Genomic DNA, 27,810 nt, shown 5'->3' with positions numbered 1-27,810 from the left:
TCAATTGCAAGCATTTATTACAAATAACACTATAGTGGGTGAGAAAAGAAAGATTACAATGACAGAGAAAAAACATAATTCATGAATTCCTCAGTTGCTGACAATTTTCAGAACAGAATGACCATGTTTATATACCTAGATACCAGACATCACTCCCACACTATACGTGCCTAGACATCTCGTGGCAGATCAATCACCCCTCCGTCACTTCTGTGATGATTTCCCAGAATTGGGTCCGAACGGTATATGCAGAGAGTAAAAAGGCAGTCGTTTGTCATAATACATCACATCCAATGTTACTGAAAGCAAATGCTATTTGTAAAATCAGGAAGGAAAGCGAGCAGCGCAAACATTTACTGTGTACAAAGGTTAAAAGCAGCAGAAAAAAGGAAGTGTTTCTGCCAGTCTTCTGCCAGTTGTATTAATAAAATGGTTTACTGTAAATTTATCATTAATGTCAGCGGAATTTTCTCACATCTGGGATGAGCTGATGTACTTTCAACACGCATATCTCGGTGAGAGGTCATGCTGTTTATCTTGAATTCCAGCAAGTGTAAGCAAGTTTTATGCATTGTGCAGTTTTAAGCAGGGACCTCTAACGTGAGGCCTAATGTTTTAGCTTTGTGTGTTAAAGCAAGGAGGCCTAATCTTTTGAATGGTGTTTATAATTGGCCCCTAGCAGATTATGTTTTGTAGCAGGCTCTCCTTCAAGCAATATTGTTATGAACTGATTAACAGATAAAATTGACATTTCCACAGACGGCCCTTTTGTTAATCAGCTCAACAATATTGCTACACTAAAGTTACAGAACCGCCTCATATATCTCCTCATCCTGGACAGCTGTCTGTGAAACATACTCAGTGGCATCACTAGAAAAGGGATCAAGAGGTAAAGAGGTGCAAGGTGAAGGCCGAGGGGGCAAAGCAGGTCTTCCTATGTCTATTTCAGTAATCTCAATTTGCATCAGTTCCTGTATAGCGACATCCTGCATCATCAGTGCAACTCCTCTGGCACCACGGAATGGTCGTGGGGCACAAAATTGGGCTAGATATTGGCAGCATGTAGGTAAGCATTTAACAAAAAGGCAGCATCCCAGGATTATTAGTATCCCTGTAAGCAGTACCATTCCTATCTTCCAACCCCATAGGCTAAAGAAACCCCAAATGGAATGTAAAAATTCCCATGATCCAGTTTCTATGTGAACCTGGGAGCCAATCCCACTGAGCCTTTTTATGGACTCACGCACAGAGGTGGAAGCATCGTATACATAGGAACAGCAGCTATTCCCTATAATTTTGCATGTTCCAGCGCTCTCAGCCAAAATCATGTCTAGCACCATCCTGTTCGGAAGAGCCACTAGCCTAATAGCTTGCATTTCAATAGTTATGTTTTCTAAAGCATCTTCTGTCTCAGAGATTGTGGCCTCCAAGAGTCTAGCTAACCTCCTAATATCACGGGAGTTAATAGCGGGGCCAAACCAGGGAATAAAAGCTTTCATAAAATCACCGGCTATGTCTGCTGCAGTATCTCCTTGGTTCACCACACCCCTTCTGGAGCGTGGTAGGGGCTTAATGACAGGTTGTGGAACATCTTTGTTGCGTTTAACAGATATGGCAGGTAATACAAATCCTAGATGGCAACGTCCTGACCAGCCCTTGGGAAGCCATGTGTGCGCATTACTACCACAGATAAAGTAAATAGAATCCCCCACATACAAAGGGGAATCCATAGAAGGATGTAGGTCAGGCATGTGGTAGGTCATGTTACAATCTAGGCTATATCCCATATCATAGGCCCCAGAAGCTTCTATACAGATACTACCTTGGACATATAGGTTTCTTAATTTAAGGAATGCAATCGGGTTTGTGGTGGGGGAGTTCACACTAAATTTATCAGGAGAATATAGTTCATTATCAGGAAAGGGTGAAAAATAAGATGAAAAAGGAAAAGTAGCATTGGGCATAGTTACCAGATCACATTGGCGCCTTTTAAGGACATCCTTATCAAAATCAGAGTAAGCGCTTTTGTGATTCAGAGCAGTACCACGCTTGGTGCTAAACCCTAAAGACAATTGTCTGAGGGCAAGCACTATCTCAATACGTGAGAATACTTAATAAAGCGCATAACAGGAAGGCAGAAAAGGTAAAGGTATCTGTAGCAGGGGCATTCCTTCCCCCACATAGGCAGGTAGCTGCAAGCAGATCCAGCAATCAGAATCCTTCACAATATCATGAGTGTGATGAAGCAGGAGGATAAAAGCATTCCCTCTTATTTGTACCTTATGATATAATTCTTCCGGTGAAGAGACAGATATGGGTATGGGCTTAGCAGAATATGGGGTTTTGAGCAATTTGTCTAGGAAAAAAATAAACTGAATAGGAAAACACTCAGCAGTAGTAGAAATGACAGAACCTTGGGTTTGGAGCGATACCAAGGTCTGGATACAGGAGTAGGTGTGTCATAGATACTGTTTGGCATTATGAGAGAGTTTCTTAAACGAAATACTCTAACAGGCTGAGGCAAGACAAGGGTTATAGGAGTTTCAGGAGTGTTCATATGCCTCACCCCAAAGACAGTTCATTAAAGATGCCGGTATTCACCGCCCTGGACAATCCGCAGAGAAGGCAGCAAAGTCGATTCAAGAAAAGAAGCAAGCGTCAATCAGCACAGTTACTTTAGTTTTCGTGGCCTGAGGTTATATTGTGGTCCCTCTGTCACTCCTGTGATGTCTTTGGGAGGCACGATACCTGGGGAAAGGTTGCACGGAGGTAGTCTTTGGGAATTATCAGTCCCTTGCGGCACAGATTCTTCTCATGGTAACTCTGTAGACGTATTCCCAGCCAGAAATGGAGGAGCCCGCTTCACGTGGCTGTCATGTATCCAGTTACGATGTCCTTCGCACTTGACAGCAGTCTGGGTGGCTAGTAGGACCTGAACTGGGCCCTTCCACCGTGGTTGTAGACTGGATGATCGCTGGAAGTTCTTGGTAAAAATCCAGTCGCCAGGCTGTATGGAGTGGTCGGATCCTTCAACAGGCTTTGGGAAAAAGTTTTTCACCTGTTTATGAATAATAGACAACCTCTTAGTAATCTCCAAACAGTAATCGCTCAACAAAGGATAAGGGACATTTGACAGTTTTCTTGGACTTGGGATTCCCCATATATTTGCTGGTCGTCCCATTACAACTTCATATGGTGACAAACCTACTCCTGAATGTGGGACAGTACGTATGGACATTAAGGCCAGGGGCAAAGCATCTACCCACTTGAGGGGGCTACTGGCACAGATTTTTGCCAATTTGCTCTTCAGGGTGGAATTGAAATGTTTACATAAACCAGCTGCGGCCAGATGAAAAATGGAATGGAAATTTTGTCGTATTCCCAAAGCCTGACACACTAGGTTCATTGTCTTATTAACAAAGTGAACACCATTGTCACTCCAAATTGTATGGGGCAGTCCGTATCTTGGAAAATACTCTTTTACCAAAGCCTTTGCAGTGCTTAAGGCAGTATTATCCACCATAGGGAATGCTTCTGTCCATTTGCTGAACATACATACTACAACTAGTACATATTTAAATCTCTAACATAGAGGCATTTCTATGAAATCCATTTGAAGGCATTCGGATGGTAACTCTGGGGGTCTGAAATGACCACTAGGGACAGGTGTACCCTTTCCTATGTTGTGTGTTAAGCAGGTAATGCAATTTTTACATTTAGCTACAGCTGTTTTCCAAATGTTTGTGTTATACCATACTTCTCCTAGTAAGGCTACAATTGCATCTGCACATATATGGGAATGTCCATGTGCCATTGTGAGCATTATAGACACATATTTGTCTGGTAACATCCATAATCTCCTATCAGATTGGTATACATAACAACCATCATCAAGGGTGGCTTTGCTGTTCCATTTCTCAAGTTCCTCTTTGGATGCATCTGCTTGTATTTGTCTGACACATTCAAGAGAATTATCAAATTCAATATTTACTGGTGCATTTACTGATACATAGGCTAAAGTGGCAGGTGCTTGGGCAGTCAATTTAGCTGTCCTATCAGCGAATGCATTACCTATTCCCACATCATTTGTCACTTTCTTATGAGCGCTGCATTTAATAATTGCTAGCTTTCTAGGCTCTACTAGTGAATTCAACAATCTTGTGATTAGCATTCCATGCTGGATTTTGGTACCAGGAGAAGTAAGAAAACCTCTCTCAGCCCATAATTTTCCAAAATTATGCGCCACACCGAAGGCGTACTGGCTGTCAGTGTATGTATTCACTCTTAAATCAAGGCTGAGCTCACATGCCCGAGTTAATGCAATGATTTCTGCTGCTTCGGCAGAGTGCTGTGGAATTTTGCAACTTTCAACCACTGTTTTCAATGTAGTAATAGCATAGGCAGCTGTGGAGCTACCGCATGACAATTTAAAACACAAGCCATCCACATACAGAGTTCCATCAGGTTCACTTAAAGGTATATCAGTTAAATCTACCCTTCCCTTTGTCTCCTCCTCTGTTGTTAGGATACAGTCATGCAATACAGTGAGGTCATCAGAACGGAGGGGTAGCATTGTGGCTGGGTTCAGAGAATTACACCTTTTTATCATTATGTGTGGTGCAAGTAAAATCAGTTCATATCTGGTCAACCTAGCATTAGTCATGTGCTGAGTTTGTGTTTTGTTCATCAGTATATCAATAGCATGAGGCACCATCACTACCAGTTGATTTCCTTGCACAATACTTTCAGATTGTTTCACAGAAAGTGCAGCACCTGCAATTGCCCTTAGGCATCTAGGTAAACCCCTAGCCACTGTGTCTAAGGTTGAAGAAAAATAGGCACAAGGCCTGTTTTTATCTCCATGGAGTTGAGTTAATACAGATAACGAAAATCCAGATCATTCATGCACAAACAAGGAAAAACACTTAGCATAATTAGGGTTCCCTAAAGCAGGTGAGTCGCATAAAGCCTGTTTTAGCATATCACAGCTTGCTTGGTGTTCTGGTAACCATGGCATTGGAGTTGTTGTCTCTTTGGTAGTGAGATTAAGTAAGGGTTTTGCTAAGAGAGAAAAATTGGGAATCCATTGGCGGCAAAACGACGTCATTCCCAAAAATCCTCTCACTTCTTGCTGTGTGGTTGGAGCTATTGTATTGAATACAGCTTGTATTCTCTGTGGATGTAATTTCCTTTCTCCCTTTGATAGGAGATGACCCAAATAAGTAACTTGTTTTTAGCAAAACTGTAACTTACTCTGAGAAGCATTGTGACCCAATGGTGCTAAGAAATCCAATAATTGGACTGTACAGTTTATGCATTGTTCTTTGGTGTCAGCAGCTATAAGCAAATCATCTACATACTGTAAGAGGGCTGTGCCATCAGGAAATGAAAAACAATCTAGCTGTGCTTTTAAAGCTTGACTGTAAATACTTGGACTCTCTGTATAACCTTGTGGAGCTCTACAGAATGTATAAGACCTTCCTTCAATATTAAAAGCAAACAAATACTGGCTATCCTCATGGATTGGAACGCTAAAAAATGCGTTCTTAAGGTCTATTACTGTAAAATACTGGGCAGCAGGTCGGATCATGGTAAAAAGAGAAACCATGTCTGGTACAACTGGAAATTGAGGTAGTACTATCTTGTTAATACGGCGCAAATCAATAACTAATCGCCATTCAGGTGTTGCATTCTCGCTAACCTTCTTCCGAATGGGAAGTATAGGGCTGTTACAGGGGCTGCCTGCAATTTGTTTGACAATGCCTTTAGCTAAGAAATCTTGTATGACTGAACGGATTCCTTCTAGTGCTTGTTGTGTTATTTTGTACTGGGGTATTCTTGGGTAAAGAACATTATTCTTTAATGTAATGCGAACAGGTGCTATCTGGAGACACCCTACATCATTTTTACCTTTAGCCCATACCCTCTCATCAACAGTTAGTAATTCATCAGGAAGTACCTCTGTGGTAATAGCATTGTAAGCACAGCCTTTTTGTAAGTAATCAGACATGCAAGTGAGATAGACACCATCAGGGGTACAATAAATTGTAGCATGCAATTTTTTTAGCAGATCCATTCCCAATAGATTCAATGCACATTTGTTAGTAAGCACAACAGGAGCAAGACATGAAATAGGTCCTATAGAGAACTGGATAGGCTCTGAAATGGGGTTATGAATAGGGGTATTTGAAAACCCTACTGATGTATTTACTTTCCCAGAAAGGGGTGCAGTAGGTACCAACTTATGGGAGATGGATGTATGGGTAGCCCTGGTGTCAAGTAAGAACCTCACTTTTCCTGGCTTTGCATTTTTAAGTGCTAATTCAACATAGGGTCCTTTGGGGTCCACTTGTATTTTCACTCTCCCTTTTCCCTCTCTTGGGCATCCCTATTCTACATAATCATCTCAATGTGTGTCATCTTCATAGTAATCTCTTGCTGAATACTGTTGGCCTTGTCTAGGATCGAAATAATTCTGCTGCTCTTGGATAGTTTTTACCTCTTCACTGTTACCTTGTCTCATCTGTCCTCTGGAAAAACCACGTCCCACTGATCTCCCTCTCCCCCTTGGTCTTAGAGGGCATTCCCTAATACAATGGTTACTCAATTTACAATAGTGACATCCTTCATCGATACCACTCCTTCCATTGGATGGGGGTGCACTTCCTCCCTGTCTTCCTCTCAACATACCTCTTGCTGTCGGCATCTGTCCCCTTCCTCTCACTGGAAATGCTTTTTGCATTAATACTCTAGTTTTTAAACTATTAAGCTTTCTATCTTTCTCATTCTGGGTTGGCCATGTAGATTCATACGTTTGAATATCATTCTTAAGGAGCCCTTCTACAAAGTGCGAGCAAAATCCCTTTTGTCCTTCGGTCGTACTTAAATCCATTCCGCTAAAAGAGCTAAAAGCCTGCTCTTTCCTAGTAAAATAATTTCCAACTGATTCTCCTTCACTCTGTTTGCAATGAGTTAACTTATCCCAGTTCATCTGTTTTCGGGGTACTATCTGTTCTATCCTTCTCATTATGTATTCTGGCAAGGCAAGAATAGTCTTGTGTAAAGAACCCTGCCCATCCCTGTATTTGGTCACTTTTTCATCCTCTAAATCAGTCCATTTAATCGGAGGTCCTTCACTATCCTGTTTTCTACATTGTCTCCAAATATCTGGGGGTAATATACATGAGAACAACTGATCAATATCATTTATTGTGAGAGGTCCACTCTTTAGCACTCGGTTAGTTTGACTATACCATTGCTCTGGATTTTGTCTAATATCTGGTAAATCCTTGGTAAAAGATAATAATTCCATTCTATTCCAAGGCACATGAACCTGATGTGTGGGGTTGCTGCTATCAACGCCTGGTACTTCTCTCATAGGGTTCTGGTGCGTTACTGATTTTTTAAGGGAATTTTTTCAAGCCACATAAGCAGTGTCACTATAATATCTGAACAGTCTTCTATCGAAATGATCCCTTTTTGGCTATTCACATCCATTTCCCTGTAGTGGTCTGGAAGATCATATGCTTCATCCCTATTAATCAATTTATAGGCTGACCATACTTTGTTGCATAAGTAATTTACAATTTCATTTGCCACTGGCTGATCAACTTGAGGTGCATTATCCCTAGCTATTTTAATGCCTTCCGTACTTTTGCCTATCCAAGCATTTGCAAAACATTTTGCTTCATCCTTCTGGGATGTAGTTATGCTTCTAGTCTGGTATCCAGAAGTACTTGGTGGAGGAGGGGTCTCCTTTGACTCCCCACTCCCTTCCGGGCGAGAGTAAGGAAGCGGAGGAGCTCTCTTAGTAGAGAGAAGGCATTCTAATAAGGGATCAGGCTCTTCATCTGTCTGCATCATAGGTGCAGAAGCCTCAGCACATGGTTTGGATACATATGCTCTTACCGTGCTTAGAACACACTCTCTGTTATCCTGTTCCCATCCTTCCTTTAGATTCTGGAGCTCATAGGCTTTTGCTTTATCCCTCTCTGATTGTGGCTTGTTATCCTTAAGCCGTGCTTCTCTTATAGATTTCTGTCTGGCATAATCCTCCCAGATTTTATAAGTTTCCCACTGAAGAGGTCTTATCGTGCTTCCCTGAGATATGCAATTCGGGCTAAATCAAAAGAGCCATAAATCGGAAAAGACAGGGCAAGATCACTGGCTTTGGAGGTATATTTGTGCCATTCTCGTAAGAACAAAACTGTGCCTAACCCTTTTTTTACCATGAATTCCCATCCCGCACTGCCCATCGGCGGTGGCGATACGTGTTGTTCTAGCTTATTCAAGCACTTACTTGCACAACAATTCACTTTTGTACATGCATTTCCCATGATTACTCAATTACCTGTTATCAGCGCGCCTAGCGTTCGCTAATCTCTGTTACCTTGCGTAACGTCTGTACTTAACTCGTGATCACAAGGATTATAACCCCTAGGGCATACTTAAGTGTAGTATTTCCCCATGTTATAATACTACATGCAAACAAAACAAAAAATTTAATAAATAAAACGGAAAGGAAAAAAAAAAAAAATGACACGACTTTCATTTCTCAAATAGTCATTCAACAGCTAGAAATATTCTCACCGGATTTCAGATGTCATCTATCTCGCCAGCACACATGCCAGCACACACTCACGTCTGTGTCGGAACCTCTCAGAAAACTTTGCACTGGTCCTCAGACGGTTGTTCAGACGGAAAAGAACCTTTGGTCACAAACGGATCATCTTGTTGAGCAGTTAGTTGCAGATGTGGTCTGAGGTTTTTTCTTGTGGCTGCTAGAGCACGAGCTCCTTTCTGAGCAGAGGCCTCCACGGTGAATTCATCAAACCGACAATCCTGCACTGGTCAACCGCTGGAAAAAAATCCAAGCTGGATCCGCCTGTCACCGAAGTCTCACCACCAGAGTTCGCCAAATTGTAAAACAGGGAATTTACAATGGATATATTTGTGGTTCGCCCAGTCTGAAATATAAATCGGATAAACACTTTTAAATCAGATACATACAGATTCCGACACAGAGGTTTTTCTCAATTGCAAGCATTTATTACAAATAACACTATAGTGGGTGAGAAAAGAAAGATTACAATGACAGAGAAAAAACATAATTCATGAATTCCTCAGTTGCTGACAATTTTCAGAACAGAATGACCATGTTTATATACCTAGATACCAGACATCACTCCCACACTATACGTGCCTAGACATCTCGTGGCAGATCAATCACCCCTCCGTCACTTCTGTGATGATTTCCCAGAATTGGGTCCGAACGGTATATGCAGAGAGTAAAAAGGCAGTCGTTTGTCATAATACATCACATCCAATGTTACTGAAAGCAAATGCTATTTGTAAAATCAGGAAGGAAAGCGAGCAGCGCAAACATTTACTGTGTACAAAGGTTAAAAGCAGCAGAAAAAAGGAAGTGTTTCTGCCAGTCTTCTGCCAGTTGTATTAATAAAATGGTTTACTGTAAATTTATCATTAATGTCAGCGGAATTTTCTCACATCTGGGATGAGCTGATGTACTTTCAACACGCATATCTCGGTGAGAGGTCATGCTGTTTATCTTGAATTCCAGCAAGTGTAAGCAAGTTTTATGCATTGTGCAGTTTTAAGCAGGGACCTCTAACGTGAGGCCTAATGTTTTAGCTTTGTGTGTTAAAGCAAGGAGGCCTAATCTTTTGAATGGTGTTTATAATTGGCCCCTAGCAGATTATGTTTTGTAGCAGGCTCTCCTTCAAGCAATATTGTTATGAACTGATTAACAGATAAAATTGACATTTCCACAGACGGCCCTTTTGTTAATCAGCTCAACAATATTGCTACACTAAAGTTACAGAACCGCCTCATATATCTCCTCATCCTGGACAGCTGTCTGTGAAACATACTCAGTGGCATCACTAGAAAAGGGATCAAGAGGTAAAGAGGTGCAAGGTGAAGGCCGAGGGGGCAAAGCAGGTCTTCCTATGTCTATTTCAGTAATCTCAATTTGCATCAGTTCCTGTATAGCGACATCCTGCATCATCAGTGCAACTCCTCTGGCACCACGGAATGGTCGTGGGGCACAAAATTGGGCTAGATATTGGCAGCATGTAGGTAAGCATTTAACAAAAAGGCAGCATCCCAGGATTATTAGTATCCCTGTAAGCAGTACCATTCCTATCTTCCAACCCCATAGGCTAAAGAAACCCCAAATGGAATGTAAAAATTCCCATGATCCAGTTTCTATGTGAACCTGGGAGCCAATCCCACTGAGCCTTTTTATGGACTCACGCACAGAGGTGGAAGCATCGTATACATAGGAACAGCAGCTATTCCCTATAATTTTGCATGTTCCAGCGCTCTCAGCCAAAATCATGTCTAGCACCATCCTGTTCGGAAGAGCCACTAGCCTAATAGCTTGCATTTCAATAGTTATGTTTTCTAAAGCATCTTCTGTCTCAGAGATTGTGGCCTCCAAGAGTCTAGCTAACCTCCTAATATCACGGGAGTTAATAGCGGGGCCAAACCAGGGAATAAAAGCTTTCATAAAATCACCGGCTATGTCTGCTGCAGTATCTCCTTGGTTCACCACACCCCTTCTGGAGCGTGGTAGGGGCTTAATGACAGGTTGTGGAACATCTTTGTTGCGTTTAACAGATATGGCAGGTAATACAAATCCTAGATGGCAACGTCCTGACCAGCCCTTGGGAAGCCATGTGTGCGCATTACTACCACAGATAAAGTAAATAGAATCCCCCACATACAAAGGGGAATCCATAGAAGGATGTAGGTCAGGCATGTGGTAGGTCATGTTACAATCTAGGCTATATCCCATATCATAGGCCCCAGAAGCTTCTATACAGATACTACCTTGGACATATAGGTTTCTTAATTTAAGGAATGCAATCGGGTTTGTGGTGGGGGAGTTCACACTAAATTTATCAGGAGAATATAGTTCATTATCAGGAAAGGGTGAAAAATAAGATGAAAAAGGAAAAGTAGCATTGGGCATAGTTACCAGATCACATTGGCGCCTTTTAAGGACATCCTTATCAAAATCAGAGTAAGCGCTTTTGTGATTCAGAGCAGTACCACGCTTGGTGCTAAACCCTAAAGACAATTGTCTGAGGGCAAGCACTATCTCAATACGTGAGAATACTTAATAAAGCGCATAACAGGAAGGCAGAAAAGGTAAAGGTATCTGTAGCAGGGGCATTCCTTCCCCCACATAGGCAGGTAGCTGCAAGCAGATCCAGCAATCAGAATCCTTCACAATATCATGAGTGTGATGAAGCAGGAGGATAAAAGCATTCCCTCTTATTTGTACCTTATGATATAATTCTTCCGGTGAAGAGACAGATATGGGTATGGGCTTAGCAGAATATGGGGTTTTGAGCAATTTGTCTAGGAAAAAAATAAACTGAATAGGAAAACACTCAGCAGTAGTAGAAATGACAGAACCTTGGGTTTGGAGCGATACCAAGGTCTGGATTCAGGAGTAGGTGTGTCATAGATACTGTTTGGCATTATGAGAGAGTTTCTTAAACGAAATACTCTAACAGGCTGAGGCAAGACAAGGGTTATAGGAGTTTCAGGAGTGTTCATATGCCTCACCCCAAAGACAGTTCATTAAAGATGCCGGTATTCACCGCCCTGGACAATCCGCAGAGAAGGCAGCAAAGTCGATTCAAGAAAAGAAGCAAGCGTCAATCAGCACAGTTACTTTAGTTTTCATGGCCTGAGGTTATATCGTGGTCCCTCTGTCACTCCTGTGATGTCTTTGGGAGGCACGATACCTGGGGAAAGGTTGCACGGAGGTAGTCTTTGGGAATTATCAGTCCCTTGCGGCACAGATTCTTCTCATGGTAACTCTGTAGACGTATTCCCAGCCAGAAATGGAGGAGCCCGCTTCACGTGGCTGTCATGTATCCAGTTACGATGTCCTTCGCACTTGACAGCAGTCTGGGTGGCTAGTAGGACCTGAACTGGGCCCTTCCACCGTGGTTGTAGACTGGATGATCGCTGGAAGTTCTTGGTAAAAATCCAGTCGCCAGGCTGTATGGAGTGGTCGGATCCTTCAACAGGCTTTGGGAAAAAGTTTTTCACCTGTTTATGAATAATAGACAACCTCTTAGTAATCTCCAAACAGTAATCGCTCAACAAAGGATAAGGGACATTTGACAGTTTTCTTGGACTTGGGATTCCCCATATATTTGCTGGTCGTCCCATTACAACTTCATATGGTGACAAACCTACTCCTGAATGTGGGACAGTACGTATGGACATTAAGTCCAGGGGCAAAGCATCTACCCACTTGAGGGGGCTACTGGCACAGATTTTTGCCAATTTGCTCTTCAGGGTGGAATTGAAATGTTTACATAAACCAGCTGCGGCCAGATGAAAAATGGAATGGAAATTTTGTCGTATTCCCAAAGCCTGACACACTAGGTTCATTGTCTTATTAACAAAGTGAACACCATTGTCACTCCAAATTGTATGGGGCAGTCCGTATCTTGGAAAATACTCTTTTACCAAAGCCTTTGCAGTGCTTAAGGCAGTATTATCCACCATAGGGAATGCTTCTGTCCATTTGCTGAACATACATACTACAACTAGTACATATTTAAATCTCTAACATAGAGGCATTTCTATGAAATCCATTTGAAGGCATTCGGATGGTAACTCTGGGGGTCTGAAATGACCACTAGGGACAGGTGTACCCTTTCCTATGTTGTGTGTTAAGCAGGTAATGCAATTTTTACATTTAGCTACAGCTGTTTTCCAAATGTTTGTGTTATACCATACTTCTCCTAGTAAGGCTACAATTGCATCTGCACATATATGGGAATGTCCATGTGCCATTGTGAGCATTATAGACACATATTTGTCTGGTAACATCCATAATCTCCTATCAGATTGGTATACATAACAACCATCATCAAGGGTGGCTTTGCTGTTCCATTTCTCAAGTTCCTCTTTGGATGCATCTGCTTGTATTTGTCTGACACATTCAAGAGAATTATCAAATTCAATATTTACTGGTGCATTTACTGATACATAGGCTAAAGTGGCAGGTGCTTGGGCAGTCAATTTAGCTGTCCTATCAGCGAATGCATTACCTATTCCCACATCATTTGTCACTTTCTTATGAGCGCTGCATTTAATAATTGCTAGCTTTCTAGGCTCTACTAGTGAATTCAACAATCTTGTGATTAGCATTCCATGCTGGATTTTGGTACCAGGAGAAGTAAGAAAACCTCTCTCAGCCCATAATTTTCCAAAATTATGCGCCACACCGAAGGCGTACTGGCTGTCAGTGTATGTATTCACTCTTAAATCAAGGCTGAGCTCACATGCCCGAGTTAATGCAATGATTTCTGCTGCTTCGGCAGAGTGCTGTGGAATTTTGCAACTTTCAACCACTGTTTTCAATGTAGTAATAGCATAGGCAGCTGTGGAGCTACCGCATGACAATTTAAAACACAAGCCATCCACATACAGAGTTCCATCAGGTTCACTTAAAGGTATATCAGTTAAATCTACCCTTCCCTTTGTCTCCTCCTCTGTTGTTAGGATACAGTCATGCAATACAGTGAGGTCATCAGAACGGAGGGGTAGCATTGTGGCTGGGTTCAGAGAATTACACCTTTTTATCATTATGTGTGGTGCAAGTAAAATCAGTTCATATCTGGTCAACCTAGCATTAGTCATGTGCTGAGTTTGTGTTTTGTTCATCAGTATATCAATAGCATGAGGCACCATCACTACCAGTTGATTTCCTTGCACAATACTTTCAGATTGTTTCACAGAAAGTGCAGCACCTGCAATTGCCCTTAGGCATCTAGGTAAACCCCTAGCCACTGTGTCTAAGGTTGAAGAAAAATAGGCACAAGGCCTGTTTTTATCTCCATGGAGTTGAGTTAATACAGATAACGAAAATCCAGATCATTCATGCACAAACAAGGAAAAACACTTAGCATAATTAGGGTTCCCTAAAGCAGGTGAGTCGCATAAAGCCTGTTTTAGCATATCACAGCTTGCTTGGTGTTCTGGTAACCATGGCATTGGAGTTGTTGTCTCTTTGGTAGTGAGATTAAGTAAGGGTTTTGCTAAGAGAGAAAAATTGGGAATCCATTGGCGGCAAAACGACGTCATTCCCAAAAATCCTCTCACTTCTTGCTGTGTGGTTGGAGCTATTGTATTGAATACAGCTTGTATTCTCTGTGGATGTAATTTCCTTTCTCCCTTTGATAGGAGATGACCCAAATAAGTAACTTGTTTTTAGCAAAACTGTAACTTACTCTGAGAAGCATTGTGACCCAATGGTGCTAAGAAATCCAATAATTGGACTGTACAGTTTATGCATTGTTCTTTGGTGTCAGCAGCTATAAGCAAATCATCTACATACTGTAAGAGGGCTGTGCCATCAGGAAATGAAAAACAATCTAGCTGTGCTTTTAAAGCTTGACTGTAAATACTTGGACTCTCTGTATAACCTTGTGGAGCTCTACAGAATGTATAAGACCTTCCTTCAATATTAAAAGCAAACAAATACTGGCTATCCTCATGGATTGGAACGCTAAAAAATGCGTTCTTAAGGTCTATTACTGTAAAATACTGGGCAGCAGGTCGGATCATGGTAAAAAGAGAAACCATGTCTGGTACAACTGGAAATTGAGGTAGTACTATCTTGTTAATACGGCGCAAATCAATAACTAATCGCCATTCAGGTGTTGCATTCTCGCTAACCTTCTTCCGAATGGGAAGTATAGGGCTGTTACAGGGGCTGCCTGCAATTTGTTTGACAATGCCTTTAGCTAAGAAATCTTGTATGACTGAACGGATTCCTTCTAGTGCTTGTTGTGTTATTTTGTACTGGGGTATTCTTGGGTAAAGAACATTATTCTTTAATGTAATGCGAACAGGTGCTATCTGGAGACACCCTACATCATTTTTACCTTTAGCCCATACCCTCTCATCAACAGTTAGTAATTCATCAGGAAGTACCTCTGTGGTAATAGCATTGTAAGCACAGCCTTTTTGTAAGTAATCAGACATGCAAGTGAGATAGACACCATCAGGGGTACAATAAATTGTAGCATGCAATTTTTTTAGCAGATCCATTCCCAATAGATTCAATGCACATTTGTTAGTAAGCACAACAGGAGCAAGACATGAAATAGGTCCTATAGAGAACTGGATAGGCTCTGAAATGGGGTTATGAATAGGGGTATTTGAAAACCCTACTGATGTATTTACTTTCCCAGAAAGGGGTGCAGTAGGTACCAACTTATGGGAGATGGATGTATGGGTAGCCCTGGTGTCAAGTAAGAACCTCACTTTTCCTGGCTTTGCATTTTTAAGTGCTAATTCAACATAGGGTCCTTTGGGGTCCACTTGTATTTTCACTCTCCCTTTTCCCTCTCTTGGGCATCCCTATTCTACATAATCATCTCAATGTGTGTCATCTTCATAGTAATCTCTTGCTGAATACTGTTGGCCTTGTCTAGGATCGAAATAATTCTGCTGCTCTTGGATAGTTTTTACCTCTTCACTGTTACCTTGTCTCATCTGTCCTCTGGAAAAACCACGTCCCACTGATCTCCCTCTCCCCCTTGGTCTTAGAGGGCATTCCCTAATACAATGGTTACTCAATTTACAATAGTGACATCCTTCATCGATACCACTCCTTCCATTGGATGGGGGTGCACTTCCTCCCTGTCTTCCTCTCAACATACCTCTTGCTGTCGGCATCTGTCCCCTTCCTCTCACTGGAAATGCTTTTTGCATTAATACTCTAGTTTTTAAACTATTAAGCTTTCTATCTTTCTCATTCTGGGTTGGCCATGTAGATTCATACGTTTGAATATCATTCTTAAGGAGCCCTTCTACAAAGTGCGAGCAAAATCCCTTTTGTCCTTCGGTCGTACTTAAATCCATTCCGCTAAAAGAGCTAAAAGCCTGCTCTTTCCTAGTAAAATAATTTCCAACTGATTCTCCTTCACTCTGTTTGCAATGAGTTAACTTATCCCAGTTCATCTGTTTTCGGGGTACTATCTGTTCTATCCTTCTCATTATGTATTCTGGCAAGGCAAGAATAGTCTTGTGTAAAGAACCCTGCCCATCCCTGTATTTGGTCACTTTTTCATCCTCTAAATCAGTCCATTTAATCGGAGGTCCTTCACTATCCTGTTTTCTACATTGTCTCCAAATATCTGGGGGTAATATACATGAGAACAACTGATCAATATCATTTATTGTGAGAGGTCCACTCTTTAGCACTCGGTTAGTTTGACTATACCATTGCTCTGGATTTTGTCTAATATCTGGAAAATCCTTGGTAAAAGATAATAATTCCATTCTATTCCAAGGCACATGAACCTGATGTGTGGGGTTGCTGCTATCAACGCCTGGTACTTCTCTCATAGGGTTCTGGTGCGTTACTGATTTTTTAAGGGAATTTTTTCAAGCCACATAAGCAGTGTCACTATAATATCTGAACAGTCTTCTATCGAAATGATCCCTTTTTGGCTATTCACATCCATTTCCCTGTAGTGGTCTGGAAGATCATATGCTTCATCCCTATTAATCAATTTATAGGCTGACCATACTTTGTTGCATAAGTAATTTACAATTTCATTTGCCACTGGCTGATCAACTTGAGGTGCATTATCCCTAGCTATTTTAATGCCTTCCGTACTTTTGCCTATCCAAGCATTTGCAAAACATTTTGCTTCATCCTTCTGGGATGTAGTTATGCTTCTAGTCTGGTATCCAGAAGTACTTGGTGGAGGAGGGGTCTCCTTTGACTCCCCACTCCCTTCCGGGCGAGAGTAAGGAAGCGGAGGAGCTCTCTTAGTAGAGAGAAGGCATTCTAATAAGGGATCAGGCTCTTCATCTGTCTGCATCATAGGTGCAGAAGCCTCAGCACATGGTTTGGATACATATGCTCTTACCGTGCTTAGAACACACTCTCTGTTATCCTGTTCCCATCCTTCCTTTAGTTTCTGGAGCTCATAGGCTTTTGCTTTATCCCTCTCTGATTGTGGCTTGTTATCCTTAAGCCGTGCTTCTCTTATAGATTTCTGTCTGGCATAATCCTCCCAGATTTTATAAGTTTCCCACTGAAGAGGTCTTATCGTGCTTCCCTGAGATATGCAATTTGGGCTAAATCAAAAGAGCCATAAATCGGAAAAGACAGGGCAAGATCACTGGCTTTGGAGGTATATTTGTGCCATTCTCGTAAGAACAAAACTGTGCCTAACCCTTTTTTTACCATGAATTCCCATCCCGCACTGCCCATCGGCGGTGGCGATACGTGTTGTTCTAGCTTATTCAAGCACTTACTTGCACAACAATTCACTTTTGTACATGCATTTCCCATGATTACTCAATTACCTGTTATCAGCGCGCCTAGCGTTCGCTAATCTCTGTTACCTTGCGTAACGTCTGTACTTAACTCGTGATCACAAGGATTATAACCCCTAGGGCATACTTAAGTGTAGTATTTCCCCATGTTATAATACTACATGCAAACAAAACAAAAAATTTAATAAATAAAACGGAAAGGAAAAAAAAAAAAAATGACACGACTTTCATTTCTCAAATAGTCATTCAACAGCTAGAAATATTCTCACCGGATTTCAGATGTCATCTATCTCGCCAGCACACATGCCAGCACACACTCACGTCTGTGTCGGAACCTCTCAGAAAACTTTGCACTGGTCCTCAGACGGTTGTTCAGACGGAAAAGAACCTTTGGTCACAAACGGATCATCTTGTTGAGCAGTTAGTTGCAGATGTGGTCTGAGGTTTTTTCTTGTGGCTGCTAGAGCACGAGCTCCTTTCTGAGCAGAGGCCTCCACGGTGAATTCATCAAACCGACAATCCTGCACTGGTCAACCGCTGGAAAAAAATCCAAGCTGGATCCGCCTGTCACCGAAGTCTCACCACCAGAGTTCGCCAAATTGTAAAACAGGGAATTTACAATGGATATATTTGTGGTTCGCCCAGTCTGAAATATAAATCGGATAAACACTTTTAAATCAGATACATACAGATTCCGACACAGAGGTTTTTCTCAATTGCAAGCATTTATTACAAATAACACTATAGTGGGTGAGAAAAGAAAGATTACAATGACAGAGAAAAAACATAATTCATGAATTCCTCAGTTGCTGACAATTTTCAGAACAGAATGACCATGTTTATATACCTAGATACCAGACATCACTCCCACACTATACGTGCCTAGACATCTCGTGGCAGATCAATCACCCCTCCGTCACTTCTGTGATGATTTCCCAGAATTGGGTCCGAACGGTATATGCAGAGAGTAAAAAGGCAGTCGTTTGTCATAATACATCACATCCAATGTTACTGAAAGCAAATGCTATTTGTAAAATCAGGAAGGAAAGCGAGCAGCGCAAACATTTACTGTGTACAAAGGTTAAAAGCAGCAGAAAAAAGGAAGTGTTTCTGCCAGTCTTCTGCCAGTTGTATTAATAAAATGGTTTACTGTAAATTTATCATTAATGTCAGCGGAATTTTCTCACATCTGGGATGAGCTGATGTACTTTCAACACGCATATCTCGGTGAGAGGTCATGCTGTTTATCTTGAATTCCAGCAAGTGTAAGCAAGTTTTATGCATTGTGCAGTTTTAAGCAGGGACCTCTAACGTGAGGCCTAATGTTTTAGCTTTGTGTGTTAAAGCAAGGAGGCCTAATCTTTTGAATGGTGTTTATAATTGGCCCCTAGCAGATTATGTTTTGTAGCAGGCTCTCCTTCAAGCAATATTGTTATGAACTGATTAACAGATAAAATTGACATTTCCACAGACGGCCCTTTTGTTAATCAGCTCAACAATATTGCTACACTAAAGTTACAGAACCGCCTCATATATCTCCTCATCCTGGACAGCTGTCTGTGAAACATACTCAGTGGCATCACTAGAAAAGGGATCAAGAGGTAAAGAGGTGCAAGGTGAAGGCCGAGGGGGCAAAGCAGGTCTTCCTATGTCTATTTCAGTAATCTCAATTTGCATCAGTTCCTGTATAGCGACATCCTGCATCATCAGTGCAACTCCTCTGGCACCACGGAATGGTCGTGGGGCACAAAATTGGGCTAGATATTGGCAGCATGTAGGTAAGCATTTAACAAAAAGGCAGCATCCCAGGATTATTAGTATCCCTGTAAGCAGTACCATTCCTATCTTCCAACCCCATAGGCTAAAGAAACCCCAAATGGAATGTAAAAATTCCCATGATCCAGTTTCTATGTGAACCTGGGAGCCAATCCCACTGAGCCTTTTTATGGACTCACGCACAGAGGTGGAAGCATCGTATACATAGGAACAGCAGCTATTCCCTATAATTTTGCATGTTCCAGCGCTCTCAGCCAAAATCATGTCTAGCACCATCCTGTTCGGAAGAGCCACTAGCCTAATAGCTTGCATTTCAATAGTTATGTTTTCTAAAGCATCTTCTGTCTCAGAGATTGTGGCCTCCAAGAGTCTAGCTAACCTCCTAATATCACGGGAGTTAATAGCGGGGCCAAACCAGGGAATAAAAGCTTTCATAAAATCACCGGCTATGTCTGCTGCAGTATCTCCTTGGTTCACCACACCCCTTCTGGAGCGTGGTAGGGGCTTAATGACAGGTTGTGGAACATCTTTGTTGCGTTTAACAGATATGGCAGGTAATACAAATCCTAGATGGCAACGTCCTGACCAGCCCTTGGGAAGCCATGTGTGCGCATTACTACCACAGATAAAGTAAATAGAATCCCCCACATACAAAGGGGAATCCATAGAAGGATGTAGGTCAGGCATGTGGTAGGTCATGTTACAATCTAGGCTATATCCCATATCATAGGCCCCAGAAGCTTCTATACAGATACTACCTTGGACATATAGGTTTCTTAATTTAAGGAATGCAATCGGGTTTGTGGTGGGGGAGTTCACACTAAATTTATCAGGAGAATATAGTTCATTATCAGGAAAGGGTGAAAAATAAGATGAAAAAGGAAAAGTAGCATTGGGCATAGTTACCAGATCACATTGGCGCCTTTTAAGGACATCCTTATCAAAATCAGAGTAAGCGCTTTTGTGATTCAGAGCAGTACCACGCTTGGTGCTAAACCCTAAAGACAATTGTCTGAGGGCAAGCACTATCTCAATACGTGAAAATACTTAATAAAGCGCATAACAGGAAGGCAGAAAAGGTAAAGGTATCTGTAGCAGGGGCATTCCTTCCCCCACATAGGCAGGTAGCTGCAAGCAGATCCAGCAATCAGAATCCTTCACAATATCATGAGTGTGATGAAGCAGGAGGATAAAAGCATTCCCTCTTATTTGTACCTTATGATATAATTCTTCCGGTGAAGAGACAGATATGGGTATGGGCTTAGCAGAATATGGGGTTTTGAGCAATTTGTCTAGGAAAAAAATAAACTGAATAGGAAAACACTCAGCAGTAGTAGAAATGACAGAACCTTGGGTTTGGAGCGATACCAAGGTCTGGATTCAGGTGTAGGTGTGTCATAGATACTGTTTGGCATTATGAGAGAGTTTCTTAAACGAAATACTCTAACAGGCTGAGGCAAGACAAGGGTTATAGGAGTTTCAGGAGTGTTCATATGCCTCACCCCAAAGACAGTTCATTAAAGATGCCGGTATTCACCGCCCTGGACAATCCGCAGAGAAGGCAGCAAAGTCGATTCAAGAAAAGAAGCAAGCGTCAATCAGCACAGTTACTTTAGTTTTCATGGCCTGAGGTTATATCGTGGTCCCTCTGTCACTCCTGTGATGTCTTTGGGAGGCACGATACCTGGGGAAAGGTTGCACGGAGGTAGTCTTTGGGAATTATCAGTCCCTTGCGGCACAGATTCTTCTCATGGTAACTCTGTAGACGTATTCCCAGCCAGAAATGGAGGAGCCCGCTTCACGTGGCTGTCATGTATCCAGTTACGATGTCCTTCGCACTTGACAGCAGTCTGGGTGGCTAGTAGGACCTGAACTGGGCCCTTCCACCGTGGTTGTAGACTGGATGATCGCTGGAAGTTCTTGGTAAAAATCCAGTCGCCAGGCTGTATGGAGTGGTCGGATCCTTCAACAGGCTTTGGGAAAAAGTTTTTCACCTGTTTATGAATAATAGACAACCTCTTAGTAATCTCCAAACAGTAATCGCTCAACAAAGGATAAGGGACATTTGACAGTTTTCTTGGACTTGGGATTCCCCATATATTTGCTGGTCGTCCCATTACAACTTCATATGGTGACAAACCTACTCCTGAATGTGGGACAGTACGTATGGACATTAAGGCCAGGGGCAAAGCATCTACCCACTTGAGGGGGCTACTGGCACAGATTTTTGCCAATTTGCTCTTCAGGGTGGAATTGAAATGTTTACATAAACCAGCTGCGGCCAGATGAAAAATGGAATGGAAATGTTGTCGTATTCCCAAAGCCTGACACACTAGGTTCATTGTCTTATTAACAAAGTGAACACCATTGTCACTCCAAATTGTATGGGGCAGTCCGTATCTTGGAAAATACTCTTTTACCAAAGCCTTTGCAGTGCTTAAGGCAGTATTATCCACCATAGGGAATGCTTCTGTCCATTTGCTGAACATACATACTACAACTAGTACATATTTAAATCTCTAACATAGAGGCATTTCTATGAAATCCATTTGAAGGCATTCGGATGGTAACTCTGGGGGTCTGAAATGACCACTAGGGACAGGTGTACCCTTTCCTATGTTGTGTGTTAAGCAGGTAATGCAATTTTTACATTTAGCTACAGCTGTTTTCCAAATGTTTGTGTTATACCATACTTCTCCTAGTAAGGCTACAATTGCATCTGCACATATATGGGAATGTCCATGTGCCATTGTGAGCATTATAGACACATATTTGTCTGGTAACATCCATAATCTCCTATCAGATTGGTATACATAACAACCATCATCAAGGGTGGCTTTGCTGTTCCATTTCTCAAGTTCCTCTTTGGATGCATCTGCTTGTATTTGTCTGACACATTCAAGAGAATTATCAAATTCAATATTTACTGGTGCATTTACTGATACATAGGCTAAAGTGGCAGGTGCTTGGGCAGTCAATTTAGCTGTCCTATCAGCGAATGCATTACCTATTCCCACATCATTTGTCACTTTCTTATGAGCGCTGCATTTAATAATTGCTAGCTTTCTAGGCTCTACTAGTGAATTCAACAATCTTGTGATTAGCATTCCATGCTGGATTTTGGTACCAGGAGAAGTAAGAAAACCTCTCTCAGCCCATAATTTTCCAAAATTATGCGCCACACCGAAGGCGTACTGGCTGTCAGTGTATGTATTCACTCTTAAATCAAGGCTGAGCTCACATGCCCGAGTTAATGCAATGATTTCTGCTGCTTCGGCAGAGTGCTGTGGAATTTTGCAACTTTCAACCACTGTTTTCAATGTAGTAATAGCATAGGCAGCTGTGGAGCTACCGCATGACAATTTAAAACACAAGCCATCCACATACAGAGTTCCATCAGGTTCACTTAAAGGTATATCAGTTAAATCTACCCTTCCCTTTGTCTCCTCCTCTGTTGTTAGGATACAGTCATGCAATACAGTGAGGTCATCAGAACGGAGGGGTAGCATTGTGGCTGGGTTCAGAGAATTACACCTTTTTATCATTATGTGTGGTGCAAGTAAAATCAGTTCATATCTGGTCAACCTAGCATTAGTCATGTGCTGAGTTTGTGTTTTGTTCATCAGTATATCAATAGCATGAGGCACCATCACTACCAGTTGATTTCCTTGCACAATACTTTCAGATTGTTTCACAGAAAGTGCAGCACCTGCAATTGCCCTTAGGCATCTAGGTAAACCCCTAGCCACTGTGTCTAAGGTTGAAGAAAAATAGGCACAAGGCCTGTTTTTATCTCCATGGAGTTGAGTTAATACAGATAACGAAAATCCAGATCATTCATGCACAAACAAGGAAAAACACTTAGCATAATTAGGGTTCCCTAAAGCAGGTGAGTCGCATAAAGCCTGTTTTAGCATATCACAGCTTGCTTGGTGTTCTGGTAACCATGGCATTGGAGTTGTTGTCTCTTTGGTAGTGAGATTAAGTAAGGGTTTTGCTAAGAGAGAAAAATTGGGAATCCATTGGCGGCAAAACGACGTCATTCCCAAAAATCCTCTCACTTCTTGCTGTGTGGTTGGAGCTATTGTATTGAATACAGCTTGTATTCTCTGTGGATGTAATTTCCTTTCTCCCTTTGATAGGAGATGACCCAAATAAGTAACTTGTTTTTAGCAAAACTGTAACTTACTCTGAGAAGCATTGTGACCCAATGGTGCTAAGAAATCCAATAATTGGACTGTACAGTTTATGCATTGTTCTTTGGTGTCAGCAGCTATAAGCAAATCATCTACATACTGTAAGAGGGCTGTGCCATCAGGAAATGAAAAACAATCTAGCTGTGCTTTTAAAGCTTGACTGTAAATACTTGGACTCTCTGTATAACCTTGTGGAGCTCTACAGAATGTATAAGACCTTCCTTCAATATTAAAAGCAAACAAATACTGGCTATCCTCATGGATTGGAACGCTAAAAAATGCGTTCTTAAGGTCTATTACTGTAAAATACTGGGCAGCAGGTCGGATCATGGTAAAAAGAGAAACCATGTCTGGTACAACTGGAAATTGAGGTAGTACTATCTTGTTAATACGGCGCAAATCAATAACTAATCGCCATTCAGGTGTTGCATTCTCGCTAACCTTCTTCCGAATGGGAAGTATAGGGCTGTTACAGGGGCTGCCTGCAATTTGTTTGACAATGCCTTTAGCTAAGAAATCTTGTATGACTGAACGGATTCCTTCTAGTGCTTGTTGTGTTATTTTGTACTGGGGTATTCTTGGGTAAAGAACATTATTCTTTAATGTAATGCGAACAGGTGCTATCTGGAGACACCCTACATCATTTTTACCTTTAGCCCATACCCTCTCATCAACAGTTAGTAATTCATCAGGAAGTACCTCTGTGGTAATAGCATTGTAAGCACAGCCTTTTTGTAAGTAATCAGACATGCAAGTGAGATAGACACCATCAGGGGTACAATAAATTGTAGCATGCAATTTTTTTAGCAGATCCATTCCCAATAGATTCAATGCACATTTGTTAGTAAGCACAACAGGAGCAAGACATGAAATAGGTCCTATAGAGAACTGGATAGGCTCTGAAATGGGGTTATGAATAGGGGTATTTGAAAACCCTACTGATGTATTTACTTTCCCAGAAAGGGGTGCAGTAGGTACCAACTTATGGGAGATGGATGTATGGGTAGCCCTGGTGTCAAGTAAGAACCTCACTTTTCCTGGCTTTGCATTTTTAAGTGCTAATTCAACATAGGGTCCTTTGGGGTCCACTTGTATTTTCACTCTCCCTTTTCCCTCTCTTGGGCATCCCTATTCTACATAATCATCTCAATGTGTGTCATCTTCATAGTAATCTCTTGCTGAATACTGTTGGCCTTGTCTAGGATCGAAATAATTCTGCTGCTCTTGGATAGTTTTTACCTCTTCACTGTTACCTTGTCTCATCTGTCCTCTGGAAAAACCACGTCCCACTGATCTCCCTCTCCCCCTTGGTCTTAGAGGGCATTCCCTAATACAATGGTTACTCAATTTACAATAGTGACATCCTTCATCGATACCACTCCTTCCATTGGATGGGGGTGCACTTCCTCCCTGTCTTCCTCTCAACATACCTCTTGCTGTCGGCATCTGTCCCCTTCCTCTCACTGGAAATGCTTTTTGCATTAATACTCTAGTTTTTAAACTATTAAGCTTTCTATCTTTCTCATTCTGGGTTGGCCATGTAGATTCATACGTTTGAATATCATTCTTAAGGAGCCCTTCTACAAAGTGCGAGCAAAATCCCTTTTGTCCTTCGGTCGTACTTAAATCCATTCCGCTAAAAGAGCTAAAAGCCTGCTCTTTCCTAGTAAAATAATTTCCAACTGATTCTCCTTCACTCTGTTTGCAATGAGTTAACTTATCCCAGTTCATCTGTTTTCGGGGTACTATCTGTTCTATCCTTCTCATTATGTATTCTGGCAAGGCAAGAATAGTCTTGTGTAAAGAACCCTGCCCATCCCTGTATTTGGTCACTTTTTCATCCTCTAAATCAGTCCATTTAATCGGAGGTCCTTCACTATCCTGTTTTCTACATTGTCTCCAAATATCTGGGGGTAATATACATGAGAACAACTGATCAATATCATTTATTGTGAGAGGTCCACTCTTTAGCACTCGGTTAGTTTGACTATACCATTGCTCTGGATTTTGTCTAATATCTGGAAAATCCTTGGTAAAAGATAATAATTCCATTCTATTCCAAGGCACATGAACCTGATGTGTGGGGTTGCTGCTATCAACGCCTGGTACTTCTCTCATAGGGTTCTGGTGCGTTACTGATTTTTTAAGGGAATTTTTTCAAGCCACATAAGCAGTGTCACTATAATATCTGAACAGTCTTCTATCGAAATGATCCCTTTTTGGCTATTCACATCCATTTCCCTGTAGTGGTCTGGAAGATCATATGCTTCATCCCTATTAATCAATTTATAGGCTGACCATACTTTGTTGCATAAGTAATTTACAATTTCATTTGCCACTGGCTGATCAACTTGAGGTGCATTATCCCTAGCTATTTTAATGCCTTCCGTACTTTTGCCTATCCAAGCATTTGCAAAACATTTTGCTTCATCCTTCTGGGATGTAGTTATGCTTCTAGTCTGGTATCCAGAAGTACTTGGTGGAGGAGGGGTCTCCTTTGACTCCCCACTCCCTTCCGGGCGAGAGTAAGGAAGCGGAGGAGCTCTCTTAGTAGAGAGAAGGCATTCTAATAAGGGATCAGGCTCTTCATCTGTCTGCATCATAGGTGCAGAAGCCTCAGCACATGGTTTGGATACATATGCTCTTACCGTGCTTAGAACACACTCTCTGTTATCCTGTTCCCATCCTTCCTTTAGTTTCTGGAGCTCATAGGCTTTTGCTTTATCCCTCTCTGATTGTGGCTTGTTATCCTTAAGCCGTGCTTCTCTTATAGATTTCTGTCTGGCATAATCCTCCCAGATTTTATAAGTTTCCCACTGAAGAGGTCTTATCGTGCTTCCCTGAGATATGCAATTCGGGCTAAATCAAAAGAGCCATAAATCGGAAAAGACAGGGCAAGATCACTGGCTTTGGAGGTATATTTGTGCCATTCTCGTAAGAACAAAACTGTGCCTAACCCTTTTTTTACCATGAATTCCCATCCCGCACTGCCCATCGGCGGTGGCGATACGTGTTGTTCTAGCTTATTCAAGCACTTACTTGCACAACAATTCACTTTTGTACATGCATTTCCCATGATTACTCAATTACCTGTTATCAGCGCGCCTAGCGTTCGCTAATCTCTGTTACCTTGCGTAACGTCTGTACTTAACTCGTGATCACAAGGATTATAACCCCTAGGGCATACTTAAGTGTAGTATTTCCCCATGTTATAATACTACATGCAAACAAAACAAAAAATTTAATAAATAAAACGGAAAGGAAAAAAAAAAAAAATGACACGACTTTCATTTCTCAAATAGTCATTCAACAGCTAGAAATATTCTCACCGGATTTCAGATGTCATCTATCTCGCCAGCACACATGCCAGCACACACTCACGTCTGTGTCGGAACCTCTCAGAAAACTTTGCACTGGTCCTCAGACGGTTGTTCAGACGGAAAAGAACCTTTGGTCACAAACGGATCATCTTGTTGAGCAGTTAGTTGCAGATGTGGTCTGAGGTTTTTTCTTGTGGCTGCTAGAGCACGAGCTCCTTTCTGAGCAGAGGCCTCCACGGTGAATTCATCAAACCGACAATCCTGCACTGGTCAACCGCTGGAAAAAAATCCAAGCTGGATCCGCCTGTCACCGAAGTCTCACCACCAGAGTTCGCCAAATTGTAAAACAGGGAATTTACAATGGATATATTTGTGGTTCGCCCAGTCTGAAATATAAATCGGATAAACACTTTTAAATCAGATACATACAGATTCCGACACAGAGGTTTTTCTCAATTGCAAGCATTTATTACAAATAACACTATAGTGGGTGAGAAAAGAAAGATTACAATGACAGAGAAAAAACATAATTCATGAATTCCTCAGTTGCTGACAATTTTCAGAACAGAATGACCATGTTTATATACCTAGATACCAGACATCACTCCCACACTATACGTGCCTAGACATCTCGTGGCAGATCAATCACCCCTCCGTCACTTCTGTGATGATTTCCCAGAATTGGGTCCGAACGGTATATGCAGAGAGTAAAAAGGCAGTCGTTTGTCATAATACATCACATCCAATGTTACTGAAAGCAAATGCTATTTGTAAAATCAGGAAGGAAAGCGAGCAGCGCAAACATTTACTGTGTACAAAGGTTAAAAGCAGCAGAAAAAAGGAAGTGTTTCTGCCAGTCTTCTGCCAGTTGTATTAATAAAATGGTTTACTGTAAATTTATCATTAATGTCAGCGGAATTTTCTCACATCTGGGATGAGCTGATGTACTTTCAACACGCATATCTCGGTGAGAGGTCATGCTGTTTATCTTGAATTCCAGCAAGTGTAAGCAAGTTTTATGCATTGTGCAGTTTTAAGCAGGGACCTCTAACGTGAGGCCTAATGTTTTAGCTTTGTGTGTTAAAGCAAGGAGGCCTAATCTTTTGAATGGTGTTTATAATTGGCCCCTAGCAGATTATGTTTTGTAGCAGGCTCTCCTTCAAGCA

At 41.6% G+C, this 27,810-nt stretch overlaps 1 long non-coding RNA gene across 1 annotated transcript; it reads right to left on the bottom strand.

The window, feature by feature from the left end:
- On the bottom strand, positions 1–27,810 carry LOC138557988 (uncharacterized). Its single transcript, XR_011298151.1, has 4 exons — positions 26,654–27,810; positions 17,622–21,122; positions 8,590–12,090; positions 1–3,058 (listed from the first exon to the last, which is right to left on the bottom strand). It is a non-coding gene; the product is annotated as an uncharacterized lncRNA (long non-coding RNA).

This window comes from Ambystoma mexicanum, unplaced genomic scaffold (genome assembly GCF_040938575.1).
Source record: "Ambystoma mexicanum isolate Mex_15411 unplaced genomic scaffold, UKY_AmexF1_1 Mex_scaf3, whole genome shotgun sequence".
Lineage (NCBI taxonomy): Eukaryota > Metazoa > Chordata > Amphibia > Caudata > Ambystomatidae > Ambystoma > Ambystoma mexicanum.
The sequence above is the reverse complement of the archived record's forward strand: the minus strand, read 5'-3'. Positions and strand labels throughout refer to the sequence as shown.